Genomic DNA, 18,636 nt, shown 5'->3' on the forward strand with positions numbered 1-18,636 from the left:
TTACTCATCATAAACAGGAGTCAATAAAATGTAAGAGTTACTTGTATTTCATACTAACAAACCTTGTAAGAAAATGTAGTAATGTTTATTTAGGAGCTTATTATAAAAAAATAATTTGGGACGCACAAAGAAAGTAACGAGAGGGAATTCGACTTAAATGAAACCTGAAGTAACAAGTGATGAAATGTAATACTTTAATCTACCTATCAAAACTGAATGACGTAATATAGAAAATAATCCATACTATATAACAACAGAAAATAAAAAAAAATATTCAATGTAAACCGTAAATACAAAAATACAATGGATTTTAAGTTAAGATTTAATGTACAAAATTGCCTGACATTAAATATAGCAAACAGTAACTTTAAATGACGTGTAATATAAACAATTATAGTATCATTCACGCCTCTGCTGGAATATACAAGACTTCAATATTAAAGCCTATTCGACGCAGTTTCTCACAATAAGCTTGTAACGTTGAACGGATATTCATATTAATGACTTGTTTAAAATAGCATAGAATATTTTGCATTCTATAAAGTATATTACTATTGAGTGGAACATAATAAATATGAATAGACAACATTACATGTCATTCAATGTTACTTTTGTATATTTTGAGTGGAGAGTCCAAGAGAAATAATTATTTCCATTATTTTGGCTTCTTTTTTTTCTTTAGCTGTAAATAAAAAGAAAAGAATAATTGAGGTAATTGAAATAAACTTGAACTATCCATGGACACAAATTTATAGGAAGATTATTGGGATATGGTAATAATATACACCATGATATAAAATATTTATATTCATTCCCAGTAAATGGCTTCTTAAGAGAAAAATGTATCAATGTTTACAGGGAATTTGCATATCAAGGGTTTTGCAAGTTATAAATTCCAAGAAAAATTTTAAATCTAAATATATTAATAATAATGAAACTAGTTTCTTAATTTTTGCTTAAAATATTTATTCGTCTAAAGCTATTGTTCTCATAATTTGTAGAAATATACAAATTATGTGTGTATGTATATATCTTCAATGAAAACAGAAGAATTAAACATACAAATTCTCTATATTTAGTCTAAAATACGACATTTTTATAGATGTAAACTTGCTAACAAAAAATAAGAAACAAAAGAAACGTCATATGTTAACAAAACTAATTTTGAATTAGGTACTAAGAATAAATAATTTTGCAGAATACAAGGAATATTAATTTATTAATTATCTAGTGAATTGTGCAATTTAATAACATAAGATAAATTGAAATTTTAAACGTTAATTTTATATTTACAACTATCTATACCTTAAATTTAGACCATCCGGATATTTAGTTTGTAGAATTCTCTAATGAGCTATTTCTAAATAATTAATATTAAATTTACGGGGATTGCGAATTTTGTCAATACTATTAAAGAAAAAGATTAATTGAATTTTTTGTTATGCTCCATTGCATGGACCGAAATAGGTTTGGATATAATTTTAAGGTTTGTATCGCTGCTATTTTTGTTGACTCTTATGTGCAATGGCAGTTAATGTAACCTGCACGACCATAATATGTAACCTATAGCAAAGTCAACGAAAAAACTTACAAAATGTCAGGTGTTGGCAGTACTTTAAGAACAGTAAGCGAATACCGCAAGTCTTATTCCCGTAAGATAATTGCTATATGCTCTACATATTAAGGAAAGTGATTCTGTTTAGGTTACTAAACATTCTATTATAGTAAACAAAACTATTATATAAGTTAAAATTCAAAAATAAAACTTTCAATTTATGTTCTCTAAGACACATGCTTACGTGAATTTCCAGTAGCCACATATTTTGAAGCTAACACAACTTTGGTGTAAAAACACGATAACTGTCGAAGCCCTACTGCGCCATCCTCTGTTACGTAAAATCAGAACCATTGGGTACGAAGCGCTAACTTTAAGCAACATAGCTACACAGTCGTTGTAAAATAGTTACAACAGATTTAATAAAAATGTCAAATTTCCATAAAATAATATTTAAATACTGTATACTATGTAAAATGATTTCAGACACATATTTACCGTTAGCTGATATGAATATACACCCCATTCCGCCGATTTCCAAACCCTTCTAAAAATGCGAGTAAGAATATATATCTGTATATATAACCACCCACGTGGCCCAGCTTCCTCTTCAAGTGAGTTAATCTGCGTGAGACTCGACCCTGACACTCAGCCAAAAATTACTTGGCGGCTTCTGTGATGTTTGTTTATCAAGAGGTACCGAGCCTCTCTATATTACTGAGAGTGTTGGCCGACCTCACACCGGCACGTGCAAACATTCCTGAGTCGTTCTTGTAGACGCTTCTGAACTTCATAAAAAGTTTACAACAAACACTTAACACCTGTCTTTGAAAGCCACAATGGTCTTGCGATCTAAATTTAAAACAATGTCGTTGACTCTAGCAGTGGCGGACTTTCCTAAAACACCACCCCCAGCCACAATTCGCCCTCCCCCCTCTTTGTGCTCCACGATTTTTTTGTTTTTGTGAAGAAAGGTAGCAACGTAATATAAGACATTTAATTATCTGTCACACGTTTGATTTGTATGCCTTTTCATTATGAATATCACTAAATTAATTGCCGGCTGTATGTTTATTATGGTTACGATATAATATTATATTTTAAATATAATTAAAAATATTTTTTGAAATGTACATACCCTCAGTTACTCAGCCATTTGAAAATAAGTTTCAAAATGGGATGCCTTTTGAATTTGTAAATAATATTTGCTTCACATAAACGAGATAAATTTACATTTTATTTGTTTTGATAATTTATACAGAAACAACTATAATAAATTTTATTTTATGTACAATATAGTTTGTTTAGTATTTTTACTACGAGGAAACATAGTAGGCAAAGTGTTGCTAAAAGAAATTGACATTAAAATCTTACAATTTGCTTTCTTAAACAAAATTCTATTAATTGTTCAAATCAAAACTCTTCGCCGTTGAGGATGTTAGCCGTTCAGAATTACAGCCGTACAGAATCATAAACGAGTAAAGCTGTTCAAAATTACTCATAAATGAATCAAAATATAAACATAAATATAAATATTTTAAGAAAATAATATTTGATATAGTAAAATTATAATAACATAAAACTTGGCATTTAATACTCTATAATTACAAAATTACTTGGTTTGTATTATTCTGCAATTTTATTTTACGATACATTCTTATTTAGTAAATAAAAACAAGCATAGTGGATGTAAACCCGTCATATATAATTCAACTTATAGAAGAGACACTGAATAAAATCTTACGTGAATCATATAGTTCAACAGATTTCAAATTATTAAATCAGGAAATTCATGATATCATTTTCTTCACAGGCGGTAAAGGATTTACTTAAATAATGTACTGTAAAATGTTTTCCAAACGAGTAAACTACATTTCACTTTATGTACCGTAATTTTATAAATATTCAAAGGCAGAACATAAATTTATTCTCAAGATTTTTATAATCACTATTATTATTATTATTAATTATTGCACATTCAGTTTTCATAATGCAATAATCTTTAGATCTAATATTTTCCTTAAGACATAACTAACCAACTGTGTAATAATATTAAAGATAGAGCTTTTCATGTGTAAAATGCTTTACGACATGGAAATGTATTTCTAAGTATTTAGCCAGATATTAAATTAACCGTCTTATGATATAAGTTATAAAACCAAAGTTATGTAGCACTAATTAGTTGCCTACCTGAACTGTTTTACCTGCAAAGAAATATTAACTTGAAACTTTACAGTGATTGTTTAGGACTAATTAATATTCATAGTGCATAAAGTATGGGGTACTTACTTAATATACGTATTTAAAATATGGACTCTTGAGTTGGGGTTTTACTATACTCTCTAAAACAACCCAATGTGATTAACTATCAGATTTAAATTACGATGAATTAAAAATGCTAATTTGTCAGAGAGCAGTTGAATCGTTGATTGTAATAAAGTTTGATTACAGGACTAACCCTTTTGGAATGATTTGAACTTAGATTTATTTTATATAACTTTATATATATATATATTTATAACTGAAACATTGAAAGTAATGAAATATATTAAAAGTAAATAATATGATAAACTGAATATGATAACGATTTAGTGAGTGAAGCGTTTATTAAATTATAAATTATACTATAATAATACTAATAAATAAAACTGTTAAATTCAATGATAACTCCTCCTGCACATTTAATCAATATAACTATAAAGTATATTATAATTATATTTGTATGTGTAACTAACCTAATGACCTTCCACGTTAATTTAACCACACGTGACAGTAATTAGAATACTATTCTAGGAAAGGTTACGTTTCAACATCTCAGGAACGTGATAGATTGTGTTCCGTTTAACTCGTACTCGTTTCCAATAAATATTTTACCATAAATGCAATAACTTTAAATTACAATTACCTTTGTAATAATAATATAGCAATTAACTTTGTAATTTTAATATAGCATGTCAATTCGTATATAAGTAATAATGGAAGTTGTATTAGCAAAATATTGCTCGCTATTGTAATTAGTATAGTTTCCTATACACACAAAATATAGGTCCTTAATCTCTCTTGTATAGTTATAGAAATACGTTACTAGATTTTTATATATCACCTCGATCAAACTGATACTACTATATTATGATTAAATATTGTAAATAAACTAATATTTTTAAATTTATTGTTTAGGATTGGAAAGTAGGGTAGTGAAAATATGCGTAATACAGGAATACGATTACAATGACCGGTATAAAGTACTAGAGTGCTTTAAAATATTATAGTAAACTATATTAAATCTAATACCCTGTGCACTAGTGTGTCAAACTACAATACATCCAACTTATTATAGGTAAGCCGAATGAGTATGCGCTAATATAACACATAATCCCATGAGTACTGTGCTAGAGAAGTTATCACAGAGAGAGATGGCAATATTCATCTTTTTTCTGCTGTATATTGGCCTTTATACTATCTCATATCTGAAGAAATAAGATAAAGATAAAGTTTAATTAGAAGCTTCATTTCTATAATGTTACCACCGAATTCAATGATGGTGCATGTTCCTCCATAGAATTTTGCTAAAAGTCCAATCATAAAACACACACACACACACACACACACACACACACACACACACACAAACAAACACACATATGTGTGTGTATTCCTTATTATTTATATAGAATATCATGTAAGAATATGCCCGATGCTGTTCTAACAGTAGGATTTGCAAAAACTTCAACTTTAGTGACGATCTGTTCTCAGTCATCGCTATAATCTCTGGTAGTTATTAAAATAAGTGACCATTTTAGCACCCAACATTCCCCTCTGCACCACGATTGTAATTTTGAAGTTGGATACATTCAATAGATTACAGTTATATTAATGTAAACAAACTTTTTCATTATTCAGCCCCTACTTCAAACTTCAGTATCCATAGTAAAAAAGAGTTTTGAGTTTACGACAATGATATCATGGTTGTCTACGAGTTCTTGTGACTAGTTATGACAAGTTTTACCTTTATTATTTATTAATAACACTTATGTGATAGTTTAAGTGAACACTATTAAACGTTTTTACAAATTTATAGTGATAAGCTACAAAAGTTTCAAAGTATTCTTTAGTTAGAACCTAGTAGGTACGAATAACGTTTGCACCAAATCCGTACCTTAGTATTGGAGATTTTATGATAAGTAAGGCAGTGGACACCGAAAACGATTACTCTTCTTTAAGAACACATTCATTCATGTGAAACGTTTCTTGAGAGTATAGTGCATATGTATTTTTAAATATTTTATATATATATATATATATATATATATATATATATATATAAGTTATTATTTTCATATATTAGTATATTACGTGTTAAGGTGAACTAGAATAATGTAATTGTTTCATTAATCTATAAAAATATTAGATCGTTCCAAGAACCTGTTAAAATTCTTGCGAATACATGAAACAATGCGGTACTTTGATAAGCATTTATTACACTTACTTACATATCATTCACATACAGTTATTATTTACATAAACATTGTAGAAGATATTAACGTACCCACATTCACCCAACTGTTACACTTCACAAACCTTAAAAAACCAAAACAGTAGTGATATTGGTCAAATATAGATTTATATATTCACATTAGCGAATCTACGCAATGAGTAAACAATACTAGATAAATTTCTGACCTAAGCGTGAATGCTAACATCTATATATGTTATGAGTATAACAATTTTAATTGTGTAGATTTCAATTAAACCTCTTTAAAAGACAACTTTTTTAAGATGGCTTTGCCAAGAGATTATATATTATAGCTTAAGCTATAATTGTTGTGAAGCTTAAGCTATAATTTTACAAAATTAAGCTTAAGCTATAATTTTGTAAAACTTAATCGGTTTTATATAAATTTAGTTGATAAAAATGTTCTAACACTAATACGTTAAATAAAATCCACTAGTGTTTCTAACTGAAATATCATATATGTCTTAAATATAGCAGCCCCTTTTCATCACTCTTGATTCGTCATATAGGCAATGATTCTATAATTTAAATAGTTATATAATATGCTTTCTCATACTATCCGATTCCAAATATACAATTTCTGTAATGGTGGTAAAAAAAATCGGTTGCAGTTACTTAGTTAATTAAAAGTTGTTGTGAACAGTCGTACTAGTTTCAAAATGATATAATCACACATCCGCTTCGTGTTTCGAATTAACTGGAAATAGTTTGAAACCAAACAGAACGTGGTGTAACATATCACAATGGCTTCTGTTTATAGCTAACTCTCTGCCTCTCGGGACAACATACCATTATTTTCGTTCCTATACAAGTTGTGTATATATATATTATAATTAAGCTGTTTTTAATTGCTGAAATAAAAAGTTTTCTTATTGCCTCAAAAGGAAGAAGTTGGTAGATTTTGTGACAGTTGAAGTTATAATTTAATCGTTGTTGGATGTACATATACTCGACATCTTAGAAAACATTCAAGCGACGTAAAAATCATCATTTATTACAAAAGTTGTAAGAAATGTTCAAAACGTTTTACATTTTCCCTAGGTCCATATATCACCGAATGTGGTTTTTAAATTTTTATGGGGCTTAACAAGCTGTTCAGAAAACTTAGTTGAAACACTAATTAGATAAATTTTTGACAAAATTTGAACTTTATTTTGCATTTTTTCTCAATTTCCTGATGATCTAGGTACTATTACGAGGTAAACGTGTCATCGATATCCCAAAAATTGTTTTAGAAAGAAGCAGTACGTAACAAAGTGTTAAAGAAATGTTTAAGCACTCCGGAAATGTTTCTACATCATCTCTAGGTCCATAAACTCCGACGTTTTTATTTATATACAAAACATTACAAATTTATAAATGAAAATAACCCGACTTCAATACTTTTAACTAAGTCAACGAACGAAACGAACAAATGTAATTTTTAAATAGTACTTAATGTTAATAAAACAATACTTAAAAATGAATTATTGCTTGGAAAATTATTGTTTAAATAACATTTAGTACTATTTAAAAATGTCTACAGTTGCTCCAAGAGTCTTAAAATATAATTTGACAAAATGAAAGTTACACTAGGCCAATACAATTCACTTTCTTAAAACGGCACCAAAGGTTATGGGACACATGTCAGACAATTTGTTCTTTACTTATAAATTATGCCTTAGATGTTTCTCCCTTACTGCAGTATTTTCAAATTCGATGTTGTGTAGGCAACAAGAGTAAAGTTTCAGATTTCGAATTTTAAATTTATAGTAACTGATAGATATGTAGGGGAACGTTCCGATTCGTAATAGGGGATTAATTTAATCAAGGCTAAGGCCATTGACTTATTCCGTACTTTTCTAATAAAATATTTCTCACCATTCGTGAGATGAATGATACTAGTAACTTCAAAAGTACATCTCAGAAACTTAATCAGTCTCGACAATCTTTACTATGTTCAAAACGCCTGCTGTTACAAGTGTGTATGAGGGAAATTATATTTATTCGAGAAGAGTTACTTTCTGGACTCTCTCATATCTCACTGTTCTATGTTTTGAAAACTGCTTCAAATTCCATGGGACACATGTTACAAAATTTATTCTACATTTATACAAAGAAATATTGCAGTCCTTCTAAATACGATGTTTAAAGTTTCAATAGGGAACAAAAGGAAACTTGGACTTATAACTTTTAGAAATACTATTTTTAATTTTATAAGATATTAATTTTAAATTTTTTTGCTGTTTAGTAATTTTATATAGAAATTTGTAGTAGATCTTATTGAAGTTTAACTATAATGATCCAATTTCAATAAAATCACTTAATATTTCCACACACTATTTATTTATGACTCTGATAATAATTTATTTTGTCATTTTATCGTTATGCTATCTTCCCATTATGATACTTAATACAAATGTAAGGATGCTAATTTGGAGCGCTAAGCTAATTCTGTGTTCAGAATAGTTCTCTATTGCTTTTAAGAGAAACAAGCATCTGTTCCTATACAATGTAAATTGTCCTTCACCTCTAGTTAGGTTACGTACATAACTTACTTATTCAAAACATTTAATCGTACAGACGAAAACTATTAAAAATAGCCGGTTCACAGAAATGTAAAAAAAGACAGCCACGTCCCAAAATGTATTGTCACAGGATACGCAGAATGTCTGAAAGCAAAAGAATAAAAAAGTACACACAATGTAGTACAATACCGCTGACAAAACTTAGTCACTTGGCAGAGTAGGGGAAGGATAAAGCGGAAGTTTTGAGCTTCAACATAAATAATTTAGAATTTACATTTCAGTAAAGACACGCAAATAGTAAAATAAAAAAATGGGGTTTGGCGGCGTAATATATTCTAAGGTAACGTGAACTGCGGAACGAGTGTTAGCGGGGAGAAAAATCCACATAACTATATAACAGGACAATTCTTTAACCGTAGCGAAAGTCAAATTCAGAAAAGTAAATCATACAAGTATGTGTAAAAGGTTTTACCCTATCGAGTCAATAAATCACACACACACACACACACACACACACACACACACACACACACATCAGAATATATATATATATATATATATAATATAGTATATATAATATATATATATATATATATATATATAGAGCAATTACTTTTTCCGATTCAATTATTTTGTATTTGGCCGTATCTGTCACATATGCGTTTAAATAAGCAAACTAACATATGATCGGAAGACCAAATACCTGTTAAACGACTTTTATTTACATTAAATTGTATAAATGGCAATAGCCTTATTTAATTTCAATAAACATTGAATCACGAAAAGTACTTGCTATATATATATATATAGCTTGTTTTGACAAGTTTCCTCACAAACATTTTGGCCAGTATTTATTGATGGTAGAAGGCCGTCCAGGTTGATCTTTATCATGAACATTTGTATTTTCCTCATTAAAAAGCCTACACTATTTTTGCACATTTCCATCGTTCACTAGATCCTCATTATAAAATTCAACGATCAACGGGCAGGACGAATTTTTTTACATTTTTAACCGAATTAATAAGCGTACTTCACAATCGGCGGGATTAATGATTGACATGGTCACAAACAAAACAGTGTAACGTCACAACTACGTCGGTAGAGACGTGAAACGTAATGGCGAATAGTGAGGGACTAGCCAAATCTCGTTTACCTAAAACGGAACGTCACGTTACAGGATGCGAGAGTACAATCCGCAATCGGCCTTTCTTTTAAACATGAACCACGTATATAAATTATGATATATATATATATATATATATATATATATATATATATATATATATATATATACACACATATCATACTTTATTGGGATGTGTGGCATGTTACCCACCTAAAACAAATAATGTGTTATATTAAATATGGTTTACCACAGTTATAACACGTATCACCCATTAAACTTGGTATATAATATTGTCTGGTGCAGTATTTATGTATTCTGGTCACAAAATAAACATGTTTATAAAATACTAAAATTATAAATTTTAATATTCATGGAGAATACTCAAATGTGTTATTTTCACATTGAAATAACGGTAAGAAAAGCAAAATTGTATCCTTAGTAATTCTGAAATAATCTGGCTCTGCTCCAAGCAGTATGTCTCATCGCCACTCCTCCTGGGAAGGTAATTTAATGTTGTCAACATTTATCATCTTAACTGTAAGTAGATGGTGACATTTAATTTCATGATAATCTTCGCGAAAATTGGCCTATTTTCTTTATTTTATTCTGACATACAAGGTCCATAAGGCACATCGTCTGAGTATCTATAAGGGTATACGGCAAACACATTCATTTGACGTTAAGAATGTTACGTTTATTTAACATATTACATTTCCCACGGTATATTCATAACGAATAACGAAACTTTATATGAAGACTGTTACACGACCAAAAAGAAGTTGAATGCAAGGAGTTAAAACATATGTTCCTAATTAGATTATCCTGAAACAATAATAAAATTAGATTAGATCTTTATTTTACAGTTTACTATAAAATTAATTAATTATAAACCCATTCAACATCGGAAACCCTAAAACAAATTTAAATAATAAGAAGAAAGGCCAACTTTATATTATAAATTCTGGGTAGTATGTATTGTCTAAGACTGAGTTTGTTTTAAATAATTATATGTAATAATAAGAATTGATGACATATACGGTTTGACAGGATAATTTTACAAACATTGCAGAAATAAATAAATAGTCGTAAATAATACCGGAGTATGAATTAGTCTGTGATGAATATATCTGATGTTGCTAATGCTCAAAATTTTTTACGTTAGTAATCCACTGTTTGTGCAACTAGAATAAATATTTGGAAATCGGTAATCAGATATCAACGATACATTATTGATGGATATAAAAAAAACTAAAATTATCGTATTATAACAGTAAACGCAAACCTCATTCCGATTGCCCCAGCTGAAATATGTTATTAGCTGCAGATGTGATTTGACTAGTTTGATTTCACTGCCCGTTTTTCGGTGGGTGAGTTTATTATTCCTACGACAAGTATGCTGAACTTTTGTACAATTCAAGTTTACCTCACTGAACGGAATGTCAGTTTTTTCACACGTACACTGCTCGGCACCCGGTGTACGATGGTTGGTTTTTTCTGGACTTCCTGTCTTTGTTGTCGTAGAAGAGGTTTAAAACACGTTGGCGGAACAAGTTTTCTCTGAGAGCGGTATCTTCCAACTTCACACTAGGGGAAAACAAATCTTTGGTTTATCTCCCTTCACTGTGACAGATCTGTGATAATACTCGGCCGGCCAAAGATATTTAAAACATAGCCATGTTATTCTTCGTAAGTGTTGCTATTAGCCCCTACAGAAAGCCACCTGGTAATATCCAATGCCACCATTGCTATCATTACGGAAATAGGACGGATAATTGCGGCCGGCCGGCCAGATATGTGCGATGTGGAGAACCTCATTCGTCCCGGTCTTGTGAAAAAACTGACTGGAAAACTAGGCAATTATTGCAATTGTACAGATATGCACAATTCTAATTATCGTGGGTGCCGTGTTCATCATCAATAAAAATCAGGATCTAGGGTCCAAATATTTGTAATAACCTGACAGAAAATTACAGTCTTATTAAGGGCCACGCTCATACTGACTCCTCATTAGCACCGCTACGCGGCAATTCACAGCCGGCCTCGCTTTTAAATGAATCATGACGACGAACAAGTCTCCTCGCAGTATATGACAGCCAACACGTTGTCTGTGAAGCCTCATCCCCATTGAATGATGACATCGAGCCTGTTCGTTGGCATGGCCGACAGCCCCGGAAACCAGTAAATCGGAGAACTGCTGCTGTTCGAAGGAGGCCGGCCATCACACGATACCCCTCCCGCCATCACCAGCGCAACCGTCAAAACTCTCCAACTAGATCCCTCCAAAATCCGTCTGTGAAACCAGGGGCTCATTCATCTCGCCACGTGATCGCCCTCCGAATCTGCCCTAACCTTACTAATAACTGCCTAGACTTCCTACGTCTCGTCCGGTGAAGAACAATGACGCCGATGAAAAAGGCCTTTTTAAAAGCTACAACACCGTTTCTGAGTGTGCTCAGCAGACCGCTGCCCACATCCTTAGGCAAGTTTTGGGGTAACCATCAGAGACTACTGTCCTGCTCTAAAATCTCTCCGACCTTCCCATGCCCACTCGCCATGCCTAGACAGTTTCGTCTTATTACGTGGAACTGCAGTTCAATTAGAAATAGACGTCATGAACTAATTCATGTCCTTCATTACTATAACGTTGACATTATCATTGTTCTGCTTAGTCAACTGTTCTTAGAAATTCCTTTACCATTAAAAATTATGTTGTCTATCTTACCGTTAGACCAATTCGAGTTTCGTACCGCTACGTCTCTCATCTAAACTTTTTCTAGCAAAGTCACTACGGTTGCTGCTTCTTTCTAAAATCCTTGATCTAAAATCCTTCCATCTGACATTCTTGATTTTGCTCTGCATACTGATGTCCCGTATTTACCCACTATTGATTCCATCGTTGATATTTCTTCAGATCACATACAAAATTCTTATCCTGGAATCTCCCGGTCACTACCATCTACCCTCTGGGAGGTGCCCCGAGATGAATTGGACTAGTTTTCAAAATTATTTAGCGGACAATCCAGTTCACCTTCTTGAAATTGCGTTCGCTGACAACCTTGACAATTGCGTGTCTTCTCTGGAGGCTTCTCTACAGGCTCCAGTTATTCGTTCCACGTCACCTGGCATCCCTGTTCCTAAATACTTTCAGCGATTACCTGCATTCATTCAAGAAGAAGTGCGACTGCGCCGTCAGCTCCGGAGGTGGTGGTGGTAAAGATCCAGGTTACCTGCAGACAGGGCGGCCTTTTAACTCCAGTCTGATAAAGTTCAACGGATTCTATAGGACCATTATGCAGAGCGATGGAAGGACTTCATGTTCATCCTCGACGTTGTGGACAATTCTCAATCCCTCTATATTTGACGCACATCCAGCGGTCTAAGAAGCCGTTACAACACTCTCTTGTTGGTAAACAAGGTCGGGTTTATCTTCCCAAGAATCAATCTAAAGCCTTGGCGGACACAATAAAATCGTCTCCATCGATGAGGGAGATGTGGTAGAGCTTCCACTCGTCACTCATGATAAACTGCCACCTCCGTCTCTAGACTGCGTCCTTGGAAAGCTGCTGGTCCCGATAATCTAGGTTCAGCAGCCCTTAAACTATCGGAATGGGCATTTCTTCGGGTCATTGCGATTATAACTCCTGTGTTTCTCTCTTGGACACTTTCCAACACCCTGGAAGTTGATTAAGCTCGTACTTATTCCCAAAGCTGGCAAGGAACTGGTCATACCTGAAATACAGGCCGATTTCCCTACTACTGCCTCTCTTTTTTGTGTTTGAGTAGTGTTATACTGTTAATTTTCCATGACGACTGATTTCTCGGAGTGGAACCACACCAGGGCCTGGTCTTTCCGTGAGGAAAATTGTTTCAGATGACGCTCTGAGGTGGAACTATCCCGTCTTCCAAGGTTCAGGCTCGGTTGTAGTTTTAAGATAACTTAATCTGCGAATGTTTACATGCAGTGGTGTAAGGACATTTAACATGCACTCAGTAAAACAGAAAGGCTCAATACCTTTTAAACAAATAAGCATGAAAGAAGCCTTAATGAAACATATGGAAGAGTGCAAAGGTCAGGTCTCACGCAGTTTAACCCATTCCGTGAGGAATGAGAACTAGAACTACACCAAACAGATCGTTCTGAAGTACAGAAATCAATTAGTTGGCTGTAAAACAGTACAAACCGTTTTTTTCGTAATTTTAATTCTATAGGAAAAATCTTGTTCTAAATTCTCATGATTATTTCTCCTTACAGAAATGTGTGATTTAACATTAGAATTCCATGTGATATTTTAGTAGTGTTTTAATTATTATGTACTTTATATGTCTATCCTTAACTAGGGTTTATAAAATTCGTTTAATATTTGTTACACTACAAAGTGCTTCATATGTTTCTAGATGGAGTTTGGATAAAGGCCGGACAGTTACAATTATGAGAAGCCCTGTGAACGTGATATATTTTTATAAAAGAGCGAGACCTTCGTGTCATTGGCACTTGAATAATAACGTGGTACGGAGAGCTTAACACGGAGTAAAGATGGGTAAACATCAGAGAAAATGTGTTAAGGCTGACTCTGACTCGTAAATAAAACCTGGAATTACAATATTAACTTTTTCTTATGCTTAACTGTTTTTTGGGTCTATTTGAGTCCATATACCGTATTAATTTAGTTTCTGAAATCTGGTAATAATATGTTAAATGCTTTTTGAAACAAAACGATTCAATGTGGAATACAATGAATGTAGATAATAACTAAATTTAAATTATGTTACAGATATTTGATAATTTAACTCTGTTTCAAAATATCAGATTCTGTAGCAAACCTTGCAAAAATATATTAAAATATATTGAAGATGTTTAATGTTGCTTTATATATACTTAGAGTGAAATGTATTTATAAATATACCGAAGTAAACCCTTCTGTAAATTATAAATGTTTCCATATATCTTTACTAATAGTAATACATATTAGTTCTTAAATATAAAATACAATCTCATATAGTGCCGCTAGAAAGAATTTATACCTCAAACTAGTAATTCTTTCTGACATGTACTAATCAAAACAAATATAGTTTTATGCCGTATATATAACCTTTGCATTTACCATACCAATTTGGTTCTATTAACTAAAAAAAAACTGATTCGTTTAAATTCAACACATTCTCCCAATTTTATATGCTAGGTTGCATATGACCAAGCCTAGCCACCTGGCCTTGGTGAGACATTGGCTCCATCAGGCTTTCAGATAAATACTTTGACTGGTCTGACATAGATAATTATTTCATCTGGTCGATTTTATCATGCCAACAATGTGTTATTATATTTCTCAACTAAGATTTATTAGCATTTCTGAAGCAAATGCTACTTTTTAAATGGACATATAGATTAAAAATGATATTGGCTAACCAAAGGTGGTAAACTACTTATTCTTATCGGTCAAAATCATGGCCTTAACAGCTCAAAATAGTGGAAACCATTGGTAGAGGCTTCAAGCTCAGCGTGGAACCTTCTGACATTTAAAAGCTCCGGAGAGCACAAAATACTATTTCTCAGAACCTCCCTCAGACTTTTTGAAAGTCTCTCGCTCATCAAATTTTGCCATCTCTTGATGGTTTGATATTTCCTGTTTCGCTACTAATTCGGAATTATTGAGACAATTCGTCTCAATCCCCATTATGATAGCTGTCATAGTAGTTGGTCTATTGTGCGGTAAGTCCTATCTGCTGATTGGAATTTGAACTTACTTTTCTCATTTTATATTCCATAAGGAGGATTATCTGGAAAACATCACAAAATTTTGAACCAAATTGAAGTAAAGATTATCGTTTCATGTTTGTCAAATGATAACCAAATATAAATAAAAATCATTTACAATAATATTTCCTTACTATTTACTATCCTGACAACAGAAAGAGTATTAAAGACAAGAAAAGATTCCTGTCTGCCCAATGGCTATATACTTTAAAACGATTGTCGCATTTTAAAGATTTTGTAAAATGAAGTTGTAGAATTATATAATAGAGTTTGCTATATATTTAGTTGTAAAATGTGTTGCAAAACATTTTTTATGGCTTATATTGAAACGAATACTAAAATAAATACCACAACCACAATCAGAAAACTTTAAATTACGTTTAGCAAAAATGTGACGAATATTATTATGGACTATATTTTAAATATAAATATAATAGCCGTCATTTGGCAAATGTGGAACAGATATTTTTATTTTTATATGTATTCACAACTATATTTTTGAAACTTTCTTCTTGATGGTAAGATATCCGGAAATCTAACCGATTGCTGGTCAAAATCTACACAAATCAGTGCATGCAGTGGATAAGGGAAAAACTTATGTTCTTATGAAATACTATATATATATATATATATATAGTAATATATATATATATATATAGTAATATATATATATATATATATATATATATATATATAGTAATATATATATAGTATTTCACTTATTTAAATGAAAAACGAAGATTTAAAGCTTCTATATTTCGTGGGATTTGATACACACGTCTTCAGGAAGCAATAATATAAATATCAAAAGAACAACAAGAAACACAAAAAATTTTAATACGCTACTAAAACATTCAAAGACCCAGCTGTTATATCATTAACGGCACAGAAGGAAATTTGGGAAACATACGATCAAACTTATTTTCTTCATAGTAGTATATAGTTTAAGAACCTGGTGACTGGGGAGTAGTATGCGGGGGGAGAGGCAAAGGTTCCATAAGTCACTATCAGATTTAAAAAAAAACGAAGAGTTATAAAATTGGCTCAAAAATATTCGTATGCATTGAAATAGTACTCGTAAAAGGGATTATAATTGAAAATAATAATAGAAATGATTCTGGATTATTAAATACTTTTAATAATTATTTAACATTTAAAATTATGTTTTTAACTTATGTTATCAGTAAGGTATTAAGGCCAAAAATTGTAATGTAATGTATAAATAATAATGAATGTCATGGTAAATAGAACATCGCAATGTGACTTTAATTAAAGAAATTCATTACATGTAAATCAGTTTACCTTTTTATAGATACGTTCATTACGTTAAATGAGTTGGATTATTTGGATCACTGCTTGAGTAAAAAGCCGGAAATCTGTATGACACTACACGTCATAGGCTTAGTAGATTGGAAATGACATTATTAGAGTGAATGTAAAATTTTCCTTTCTGTACAACGTAATAATATTTTTATACTGTTAAATTACACTAATTAGCTATCACTAATATATAGTTCACTAATATATAGCTATCGCTAGTAGTATATAGTTTAAGAAACTGGTGACTGGAGAGTAATATGCTGGGAGGGGGGGGGGAAGCAAAGGTTCCATAAGTCACTATCCGATTTAAAAGAAACGAAGAGTTATAAAAGTGGCTCAACAATATTCGTATGCATTGAAATAGTACTCGTTAAAGTGATTATAATTGCAAATAAAAATATACAATTATTTGTTTTGAGTATTTTTTGTCCATTGATAATGTCTATTATAGTGATGCAAGTAACATAGAAAACGCACGAACCGCACCGCAGTAACTTTGACGGTTGTCCTGTAATTCGAATTGCCGTTCAGAACATTCATACAGGTAACGATTGAACATATTTTTGTAACTCGTGGAAGGTCTTAAGCTCGGTTATAATTTAAATCCACGTTTTAAATGAAATAAAAAAAACATTGTAAGTCATAAAAACACTATTGCATATCAGATGATTTTTTTATTTCAAAGCGTATTCTTTAACCTCAGTTATAAAAGAAAGAAAGGAGAAAAACCACAAAAGGCCATAGAAATATGAAATAACCACGCCTTAAAATAAATTCATGACTAATTTTTTAGTCGAGTGGAGAAGTTGGAACTTTAAAAAATGTATAAAAAGGGCCTGTTTTATTGAATTAAACTTTCTTGTATATTTTGACAGCTGGTTGAATTGCCGGATTGAAAAACGCCCAGTGTCCGTAACGTTAAGGAGTGAGTTCTTTAAATTATTGGTGTTAAAGAAACTAATAAGTAAAGCCTCATGTTGAACATTCGGCTAATAACAGCTATTATACTTAAAATTGGAATACAGTTAATAATTAAAATATCGTCCCATTATTTTCTAAATAGTTAGTTGTGTAATTATAGTTCTGGTGTTTATTTTAGTATTCACTTCAATTTTATCCATACAGAACGTTTTACAACACATTTTACATCAACGAAAACGTGAATACACATAACGCCCAATGTGCATAACAGCAAGAGAGACTGGACAGGACAAAATCCATATTTGATGATAGAAGTTGACAGATAGTGCTATTGGACTGTCAATACCTGATCTGGTTATTGGAAAAGTCTTTGGAATATGTTTGTTTGTAGTCCAGTTGAACAGTAAAATCTACGAAACATTTATGCCACTCATTTGAACATTATATTATAAAAGTAACGCAATATATAAAAGTAGGCCGTAGTGTTGCAATTAGAAATAATTATGCTTTATTCAAAGGCTAATAGAAAATAAATACGGATGGATACAAATGAAAGGTTTATATAATGCATCTAAATCCATCTTTCTTTTGATTACTACTTGGCATAAAGACTGGCGAGTCAATGCACACAAAAACTCTATGTATGAATTCGGTCCTGCGGCAATATCTGAGAGTATACGTAATTTTAAAGACTGAATATTATAAATATTATTCAATAAATATTTAAACATTTTTAATTACGAAAATAATTTAGATGGAGTATATCGAGCCATACTTAACTGTATGTATCTCTAAAACTACATGTTGCATCTTTAATTAGCTTGTAATATATTTTTACAATGTTTGCCACACTAAATTTTACATTTAATTATGGTTTGAATATATAGTATCAATGAAATGATACAAATTTCGATATCATCCACTACATCGTAGCAATAGCTA

The sequence above is a fragment of the Homalodisca vitripennis genome, chromosome 1, assembly GCF_021130785.1.
Source record: "Homalodisca vitripennis isolate AUS2020 chromosome 1, UT_GWSS_2.1, whole genome shotgun sequence".
Classification (NCBI taxonomy): domain Eukaryota; kingdom Metazoa; phylum Arthropoda; class Insecta; order Hemiptera; family Cicadellidae; genus Homalodisca; species Homalodisca vitripennis.